This window comes from Hemitrygon akajei, chromosome 3, assembly GCF_048418815.1.
Source record: "Hemitrygon akajei chromosome 3, sHemAka1.3, whole genome shotgun sequence".
NCBI lineage: Eukaryota > Metazoa > Chordata > Chondrichthyes > Myliobatiformes > Dasyatidae > Hemitrygon > Hemitrygon akajei.
The window spans coordinates 204601008-204611176 of NC_133126.1; the positions used below are offsets into that span (position 1 = coordinate 204601008).

Below are 10169 nucleotides of genomic sequence, written 5' to 3' on the forward strand. Positions count from 1 at the left end.
AGGTACCAGGTTTAGAGGGCATGTGCTATCATGAGAGGTTGGACAAACTTGGGTTGTTTTCTCTGGAGCGGCAGAGGCTGAGGGGAGATCTGATGGAGGTTTATAAGATTATGAGAGGCACAGATAGAATAGACAGTCTTTTTCCCAGGGCTGAAATGTCTGATAACCAGAGGGCATGCAGTTGAGCTGAGAGGGGGTAATTTCAAAGGAGATGTGAGGGGCAAGCTTTTCACACAGAGAGTGGTGGGTGTCTGGAATGTGCTGCCTGGGGTGGTGGCAGAGGCAGATACATTAGAGACTGAAGAGATGTTTAGATAAGCAGATGAATGTGAGGAAAATGGAAGGATATGGACATTGTGTAGGCAGAAGAGATTGGTTTAGTTGGCCAATTGATTACTAATTTAATTGGTTCAGCACAACGTCGTGGGCTGAAGGGAGTGTGTCTGTGCTGTACTGTTCTACGTTCTAATTTCAGAGTCAGCAGATTGTGGCTTCAAGTGCCGATTGGATTAAAGAATAGTTTTATTTATCACGGAAAATGCACATTTGCATCAAATCAAATTGGTGAGCATTGCATCGCCATGATTCTGGCACCAACACTGCATGCACCCTAACCTACACGTACTGCAGGTACACACAAGAGATTCTGCACACGCTGGAAATCCAGAGCAACACACACTTTTTGAGAAGAGGTATGAGGTCAGAGTTGAGGATAGTTGAAGAGGAAGGGAAGGGGTAAAAAAAAGAAACAAAAAATAAAACTACCAGAAGGATAATGTGGTGTCAGAACAGGAATGAGGATAGGAATTAAAATGGATTGGCCACGGGGAAATTCTGCTTTTGGTGGATGGAGTGGAAGTGCTCGACAAAACGGTTCTTCAATTTATGTTGAGTGTCACGAATGTAGAGGAGGCCTCTTTGGAACAGTGGATGCAACAGATGACTCCAAAAGATTCCCAGGTGAAGAGTCATCTTGCCTGGAAGGACAGTTAGGGACCCTGAATGAAGATGAGGAAGGAGGTGAACGGGCAAGTGCCTGTACATGGATATAGGGTTAGTAAGTTGCAGCTACCTGGTACAATCCGCACTGATTTGATTTGACACAACACCTTTCACTATGTTAAGATGTACACATAACAAGTAAAGCTGATCTGATCTCAAAAGAATTGCAAGGGGCAAAATTGGTCGACTGGAAGATCAGAATGATAATCTATGCACGAGCCGAGTGATGGGGGAAATCTTAAATGGATTATTTGCATCTGTATTTACTTGGGAGATGGACACAGAGTCCATAGAAGTGAGGAAATGCAACCGCGAGGTCATGGACCCTCTAAAGATTACAGAGGAGGAGGCTTGCTGCCTTGAGGCAAATTAGGGTGGATAAAACCCCAGGGTCTGACAATATGCTTCCTCAGGCTCTGGGAGGTTAGTAGAGAAATTGCCAGGGCTCTAGCAGAGATATTTATAACATCCTCAGCCACAAGTGAGGTGCTGAATGATTGGAGGATAGCTAATGTTGTTTCATTGTTTAAGAAATGCTCTAAACCAAATCCAGGAAATTATAGGCCAGTAAGCCAGACATCAGTAGTGGCAAAGTTAATGGAAGGCATTCTAGGGGACTGGATATATGATTATTTGGACAGACAGGGACTGAATAGTGATAGTCAAATTGGCTTTGTGCATAAGGCGGCTCTAACCAATCTTAAAGAGTTTTTTGAGGAAGTGAACAAAGTTAATGAAGGCAAGGCAGTGGATGTTATCTACATGGACTTACGCAAGACCTTTGCCAAGGTCCCACATGGGAAGCTGGTTAAGAAGGTTCAGTCGCTCAGCATTCAAGATGAGTTAGTAAATTGGATTAGACATCAGCTTCGCAGGAGCAACCACAGAGTGGGAGGCCTGTGACTACTAGGGTGCCACAGGGATTGGTACTAGGTTTACTGTTGTCTATCATCTACAATATATCAACGATCTGGAGGATAATGTGGTTAACTGGATCAGCAAATTTGCGGATAACCTCAATATTGGCTGTGTAGTGGACTGCAAGGAAGAATATCAAAGCCTGCAGCAGGATCTGAACCAGCTGAAAAAATGGGCTGAAAATGGCAAATGGAATTTAATGCAGACAAGTGTGAGGTGTTATGCTTCAGTAGGACCAACGAGGGTAGGTCTCATACTGTGAAGGTTAGGGCACTGAGGCAGAACAAAGGAATCTGGGAATACAAGTCCATAATTCCTTGGAAGTGGTTGCACAGGTAGAATGCTTTGGCACATTGGCCTTCATAAATCAAAGTATTGAATGTAGGGGATGGGATGTTGAAGTTGTTGATGCCTAATGGAGCATAGTGTGCAGTTTTGGTCACCTATCTACAGGAAAAATGCCAATAAAATAGAAAGAGTACAGGTAAAATTTATAAGGATGTTGCTAGGACTTGAAGACCTGAGTAAGAGAGAAAGGTCGAATAGGTTAGGACTTTATTCCCTAGAACATTAGAAGATTGAGGGGAGATTTGATAGAGGTATACATAATTATGAAGGGTATAGATAAGGAAAATTTGAGTAGGCTTTTTCCACTGAGATTGAGTTAGACAACAACTAGAAGTCATGGGTTAAGGGTGAAAGGTGAAATGTTTAAGGGAAACATGAGGGAAAACTTCTTCAGTCAGAGGGTGGCAGGACTGTGGAAGGAGCTGCCAGTGGAAGTGGTGGATGCAGGTTAGACTTCAACATCTAAGAGAAATTTGGATCGGTACATGGATAGTAGAGGTATGGAGGGGCCTATCCTCCTCACTATTATTGGCAACAGATCATAAGCACAAGAAATTCTGCAGCTGGTGGAAATCCAAAACATCACACACAAAATGCTGGAGGAACTGAGTAGGTCAGGCAACATCTGTGGAAATGAATAGATGATTGACATTTTGGGCCATGACCCTTCATCAGGGAGAAGCACTGTCGACGTTTCAGGCCGAGACCATGCTGCCTGGCCTGCTGTGTTCCACCAGCATTTTGTGTGTGTTGTTTGAATTTCCAGCATCTGCAGATTTCCTCGTGTTTACCCTTAATCAAAACTTCATTGATGGTCCCTGCATTCATGGTCCCTGGAAATTTACGCTGTCTGTAAGATATTTTCTTTTTCTTTGATAGCATGGGTTTCCTCCGGGTGCTCCAGTGTGTTCCCACGTTCCAAAGATGTACGGAATAGGGCTAATAAGTTGTGGGCATGCTGTGTTGGTGCTGGAAGTGTGGTAACGCAGGTTGCCTCCAGCACATTCTCAGATTGTGTTGATCATTGACACTAGCGATGCATTTCACTGCATGTTTTGATTTTTCAATGTACATGTGACAAATATATCTAATCTATTTAAAGGGGGATTTATTTTGTATCCAACCTGAACTGATTCTGTCCTGGGACTGTGTGAAAGGACTGTATAAAGGAAGTTTTATGCTTGTCTAACGTGTGCTGTCAGAATCAGAACTAGAATCAGGTTTAATATCATTGGCATTTGTCGTGAAATTTGTTGTTTTGCAGCAGCAGTACATTCTAATATAATAAAAAACTATAAATTACAAATTACAATTGTTACGGATTCAAGCAACAATAAATATATGAGTTAGGCAGGGGTTAATAACATGTTTATTAAACACTGAAAACAAACCCCCCAAAAGTAAACAAATCACTAACGTAACCGGAAATCAGCTGCTGTGCGGCAGCTTAAACAGTTCTTAAAGCAATGAAGCTTAAACAGTTCTTAAAGTGATGTTGCAAAAAAAACAGTTCTTCAAAGTAGTTTTGCCAAAAGTTCAAAATGCTCATGGTCCATTTAAGGGAGAGACTTTTTAAGACGATTTAAATTCTTTCACGTCATGTTGTTTCGGTTCCCAATTCGAACTTTTCCCATGAAGAATTTACGAAACAAAATGGCTTAAAGGCACTGACCTTTCCTTTACAACACTGTTCCCAATCCTTTCTGATATTTCACAGGGATTAACACAAGAACAGTCAATGAATTCCTTCCGAATAAGGATCAAACAAGGTCGAACCTGTTTCACCGTCCAAATCGATTCTCCTCGATCTTTTAACTCCCGAACTCCGATCGTCACTCTCCACTGATTCTCAACTAGCAGTGTTATAAAGAAACTGCTGGCAATGACCTTTTAAACTTTAGGCATTAGATAAAACTTCATCTTTCAACTAAACTGCGTCATAACATTAAATCACGCAGTGGCATGAAGTCAACATGGCAAATCCAGCCACGAACTGCCCCTCCTCACAGGGAGGGGTCCTCCTTTTATACCCTGTAAAAAAAAACCTGTCACATGACCTCTACTGGTGAGAAAATGACGTCACTCCACCATCACAAGACCATTACCTCAAGTCCAGTATAGCTTCAACACCTGTCATGTGACAAGTACACCACTGTCACGTGTCATGGGTACGTAACACCTCCCTCCAAAAAAACATTTTTGGTCTGACAAGAACAAAAATTTTAACAATTATTTACAAGAAAAACAAATGTATAAATATTATAACATACACAATATACAATACAGTATCATCATATAACATCTAACAATACAGTAGGAGTGTTATAATTATAAAATAAACCACTCCATAAAAAAATTACATTGTACATTCAACATCGAGATAGACAATCAGCAACCACATTATCTTTACCTTAAATATGTGTTATCACAATATTGTACTCTTGTAACATCAAACTCCAATTTAATAATCTTCTGTTTTTGTTTTTCATCTTACTCAGAAAAACTAACGGCTTATGATCAGTGTAAACAATAAGTGGTTTTTGAGTTGTACCAACACATACCTCAAAATATTCTAAAGCTAAAACAAGAGATAACAATTCCTTCTCTATTGTCAAATAGTTTCTTTGATGCTTATTAAATTTCTTAGAAAAGTAAGCTACTGGATGATCAACCTCATCACCCTCACTCCTTTGCATTAATACTGCTCCTGCAGCCTCATCACTAGCATCTACAGCTAATGAAAAAGGTTTTTCAAAGTCAGGTGCCTTAAGCACAGGTTGTTGACATATCACTGTTTTCAGTTTTTCAAATGCTTCTTGACAAGGCACTGTCCACACAAACTTTACATTCTTCTTCAAAAGGTTAGTTAATGGAAGGGCAACATTAGCAAAATTCTTAGAAAATTTTCGATAATATCCTACCATTCCCAAGAATCTTCTGAGAGTTTTTTTCCACGTTGGAGTGGGAATCTCTAAAATTGCCCGAACTTTTGCCTGAACAGGAGCTACCTTACCTTGACCCACAACATAACCAAGGTAAGTCACAGTGGCATGTCCAAATTCACTCTTAGCTAAATTAATAGTTAAGTTAGCTTTTGAAAGCCTTTCAAACAATTTCTCCACCGCAATAATGTGTGCTTCCCAAGTATCATTTCCTGTCACTAAATCATCAATATAAGCATCAGTATCTTTCAATCCCTGAATCACAGAGTTAATCATCCTCTGGAAAGTACCTGGGGCATTCTTCATCCCAAATGGAAGAACATTATATTCATATAGCCCAAATGGAGTTACAAATGCAGAAATCTCTCTACCTCTGTCTGTTAGTGGAACACACCAATACCCTTTCAATAAATCACTCTTTGTAAGGAACTTTGCTTTTCCAACCTTATCTACACAATCATCTACTCTAGGAATTGGATATGCATCTGTTTTTGTTACAGCATTCACCTTCCTATAGTCCATACACAACCTAATACTACCATCTGGTTTTGGCACCATAACACATGGTGAACTCCAATTCAAGTTAGAATGTCTAATAATATGATTCTCTAACATATATTTAATTTCTTTCTCAGCAAGTTCACATTTTCCTATGTTCATCCTATATGGGTGTAGTTTGATAGGTTTGGCATCTCCAACATCTACATCATGTGAAGCTATAGTAGTCCTTCTCGGAACATCTGGAAACAAATCCTTATATTTAAAAATTAATTCCTTCATCTGCTGTTTCTGCTCTAGCTGTAAATGTGCTAATTTCTCATCAATATTTTCCAGAATGGTTGAATTTGGTAACCTGACAGAGACAATGTTGGCTTTAGAATGAAATTCAGATGAATCATCTATCATGTTCCTAGTTAAATCAAACTCATTCTCACTAACCACAACAGTCACAGTATCAGATTGTTTCCCAAAATATGGTTTTATCATATTCATATGGAAAAGTTGTGTTGACCTTCTACGATCTGGAGTTTTTATCATGTAATCCACATCATTGATTTTAGACACAATTTCATAAGGACCATGAAATCTAGCTTGTAAAGGATTCGTTTGCACCGGGAAAAGAACCAACACCTTATCTCCAGGCTTAAACATCCTCATCCTAGCTTCTTTATCATACCAAGTTTTCATTTTCTCCTGAGCCAATTTTTAATTTTCCTTGGCTAAGCTACAAGCTTTATGTAACCTGTCCTTAAATTTCAAAACATAGTCCAACAAATTAGTGTGTATTTCCTTACTAATCCACTGTTCTTTTAATAAAGCTAAAGGTCCTCTAACTCTATGCCCAAATACAAGTTCAAATGGACTAAAACCTAAAGATTCTTGTACCGATTCCCTTACTGCAAATAAAAGTAAGTTTATACCCTCATCCCAGTCACTTTCATTTTCCACACAATATGTCCTAATCATATTCTTGAGGGTAGAATGAAACTTCTCCAAGGCACCTTGCGATTCTGGATGGTATGCAGACGAAGTGATTTGCTTAGCTCCCAATTTATAAACTATCTGTTGAAACAATCCAGACATAAAATTACTGCCTTGATCAGTTTGTATTTCCTTAGGTAATCCAAAATAAGTAAAGAATTTTATAAGAGCCTTTGTCACAGTTTTAGCTTTTATATTCCTAAGTGGTACTGTCTCTGGAAACCTAGACGAAGTACACATGATAGTCAACAAATACTGATAACCTGTTTTTGTCTTTGGTAATGGACCAACACAATCTACAATAACTTTAGAAAACGGTTCACCAAATGCTGGAATAGGTTGTAATGGAGCCACTGGTGTAACTTGATTTGGTTTACCCACAATTTAACAAGTATGGCACTTTTTACAAAACATCGCTACATCTTTTCTTAGACCAGGCCAGTAAAAATGTTTTAAAATCTTCTCTACAGTTTTCCTTACCCCTTGATGTCCACCTAAAGGCACACTATGAGCTAAAGTCAAAATCTCATTTCAATAAACTTTAGGGACAACTACCTGGTAAACAATATTCCATTCCTCACTTGCAGGAATTGTAGATGATCTCCACTTCCTCATCAACACTCCTTTTTCCAAGTAATATCCTACTGGCACCTTCTCAATTTCACTATCTAGTAGAGCTTGTTCCCTTAATTTTATAATCTCAGGGTCCCTATTCTGCTCTGCTATCATCTCCTTCCGAGACAGAGATAAATCTTCATTGTCAGACTTACTCCCAGAATCTTGTTCAAACAACGAAGGTAAGAAAGTCACTGACACATCCTCAAAACTCAAATCCTGAGTTGAACAGTCATGAGTAACAACCTCATTCTGAGCATCAATCTTTTTAGCCATAGCTCTAGTCACAACACAGGAAGAATCTGTGTTAGAATTCATCTCTGGTTCCTCTGACTCCATTGTCAAATGCACTTCAGGAAAAACTTGTCCACCTGCCAAGTCATTACCTAATAATAAAGAAATATCCTTCACAGGTAAGCTATGCTGTAATCCTACTTTAACAAATCCTGTAACTAACCCTGACTTTAAATTTACTTTATGCAAATGTACAGGCATAAAATCACTCCCAACACCTCTTATATAATTTACCTCACCAGAATCAGACTCTTCATTAAACTTCAATACACTGTCTAACATCAGTGATTGAGAAGCTCCAGTATCCCTAAGGATTTTTATTGGCACCGGAGTAGATCCTTCTTTCAAGGATACAAACCCTTCAGTTATAAAATGATCATATCCCTTTCTAACTTGGTCAGACTCTAACAAAACCTCATTTGTGTTTATCGAACCCTGTAATTTTACAGGTGCTTAAGTATGTTGCACACAAGCATCTGGAACTGCTTCCTTCTCTTTCTTTTTCAATCTGAAACAGTTAGCTATTACATGGCCAGGCTTCCTACAATAGTTACAAATAAGACCAAACTGTCTTTCCTTCACAGGTTTTCCTTCCTCCTTACCTTTCTCATTAACTTCTGATTTAATTTCTGATTTACCTTGAGTCTCCATGTTACTTTTCCTCTTAAAAATTCTGCCCTGAGGAAATTTATTCTTATGGATTAAAACATACTCATCAGCTAATCTAGCACAGTCCTGCAATTTATCAGTATCCCTCTCATTTAAGTAGGTCCTTACTTCAACAGGAATGCTTCTTTTAAATTCCTCCATTAAAATCAGCTCTTTCAATGTATCATAGTCCTCATTTACATTTTTAGAGGAAACCCATCTCTCAAAACACACAGCTTTATCATAGGCAAATTCCACATAAGTTTTTTCCACAGACTTCTTCAAATTTCTGAATCTTTCTCTATACACTTCTGGGACCAATTCGTATGATTTTAAAATATGCATTTTCACAATATCATAATCAAGTGCTTGCGCAGCAGTTAAAGCTGTATAAACTTGTTGTGCTTTGCCTTTAATTACACTTTGTAACAACACTGACCATTTATCTTTCGGCCACTCTGAAATCTGAGCAATCGTTTCAAAATGTTGGAAATATCTTTCCACTTCAGTTTCACTAAATGGAGGGACCAATTTAATTTCTTGACTAGCAACAAACGGTTTTTTAGAACCAGAAGACTGATTCCCAGACCTTAATTCCATCATTGCATATTCAAAATCCCTTTTTTTCTGATCAGCTTCTAACCTACAACGCTCCAATTCCGCCTTACTTTGTTCCAACTTCATTTGTTCGATTTGCAACTGCATCTCTATATTACTTATTGGAAACGACTCTAATACCGATTCATCAAAATCACCCGAACCCACATAGTGTGACGCAATTTTTCTCTGTATTACAGCCTTAGATGTAGTATTCAAAATACCTTTAAGTTGCAATCTACTAGCTATCTCAGAAACCTCAGATTTCTTCGCCTTCGCTAACAACTCTGCTCCTGGCGAAACCAGAAACTCATCAATATTTATTGTTGCCGAATACCACTCACAAGCCAATCAAACAAAAGAATCAAATATTCCCCTTTTCCAAAACACCGACTCAAAATTTAACAAGCATTTAAACTCAAATGATCCAATCCCAGACGAGCCCCCATATTTATGTTACGGATTCAAGCAACAATAAATATATGAGTTAGGCAGGGGTTTTTATAACAAATAACATGTTTATTAAACACTGAAAACAAACCCCCCAAAAGTAAACAAATCACTAACGTAACCGGAAATCAGCTGCTGTGTGGCAGCTTAAACAGTTCTTAAAGCAATGAAGCTTAAACAGTTCTTAAAGCGAAGTTGCAAAAAAAACAGTTCTTCAAAGTAGTTTTGCCAAAAGTTCAAAATGCTCATGGTCCATTTAAGGGAGAGACTTTTTAAGACGATTTAAATTCTCTTTCACGTCATGTTGTTTCGGTTCCCAATTTGAACTTTTCCCATGAAGAATTTACGAAACAAAACGGCTTAAAGGCACTGACCTTTCCTTTACAACACTGTTCCCAATCCTTTCTGATATTTCACAGGGATTAGCACGAGAACAGTCAACGAATTCCTTCCGAATAAGGATCAAACAAGGTCGAACCTGTTTCACCGTCGAAATTGATTCTCCTCGATCTTTTAACTCCCAAACTCTGATCTTCACTCTCCACTGATTCTCAACTAGCAGTGTTATAAAGAAACTGCTGGCAATGACCTTTTAAACTTTAGGCATTAGATAAAACTTCATCTTTCAACTAAACTGCGTCATAACATTAAATCACGCAGTTGCATGAAGTCAACATGGCAAATCCAGCCACGAACTGCCCCTCCTCACAGGGAGGGGTCCTCCTTTTATACCCTGTAAAAAAAACCTGTCACATGACCTCTACTGGCGGGAAAATGACGTCACTCCACCATCACAAGACCATTACCTCAAGTCCAGTATAGCTTCAACACCTGTCACGTGACAAGTACACCACTGTCACGTGTCACGGGTAC

The 10169-nt window shown here is 38.8% G+C and overlaps 1 protein-coding gene across 1 annotated transcript in view; it reads right to left on the bottom strand.

Annotated features, from left to right (window-relative positions):
- abcf3 (ATP-binding cassette, sub-family F (GCN20), member 3) overlaps window positions 1-4240 on the bottom strand; it is a 182753-nt gene extending 178513 nt beyond the window's left edge. Inside the window, exon 1 of the mRNA XM_073041715.1 lies at window positions 4045-4240. The gene's annotated coding sequence lies outside the window, so the exon portion shown is untranslated. The remainder of the gene's footprint in view (window positions 1-4044) is intronic.
- Window positions 4241-10169: the final 5929 nt, after the last annotated feature.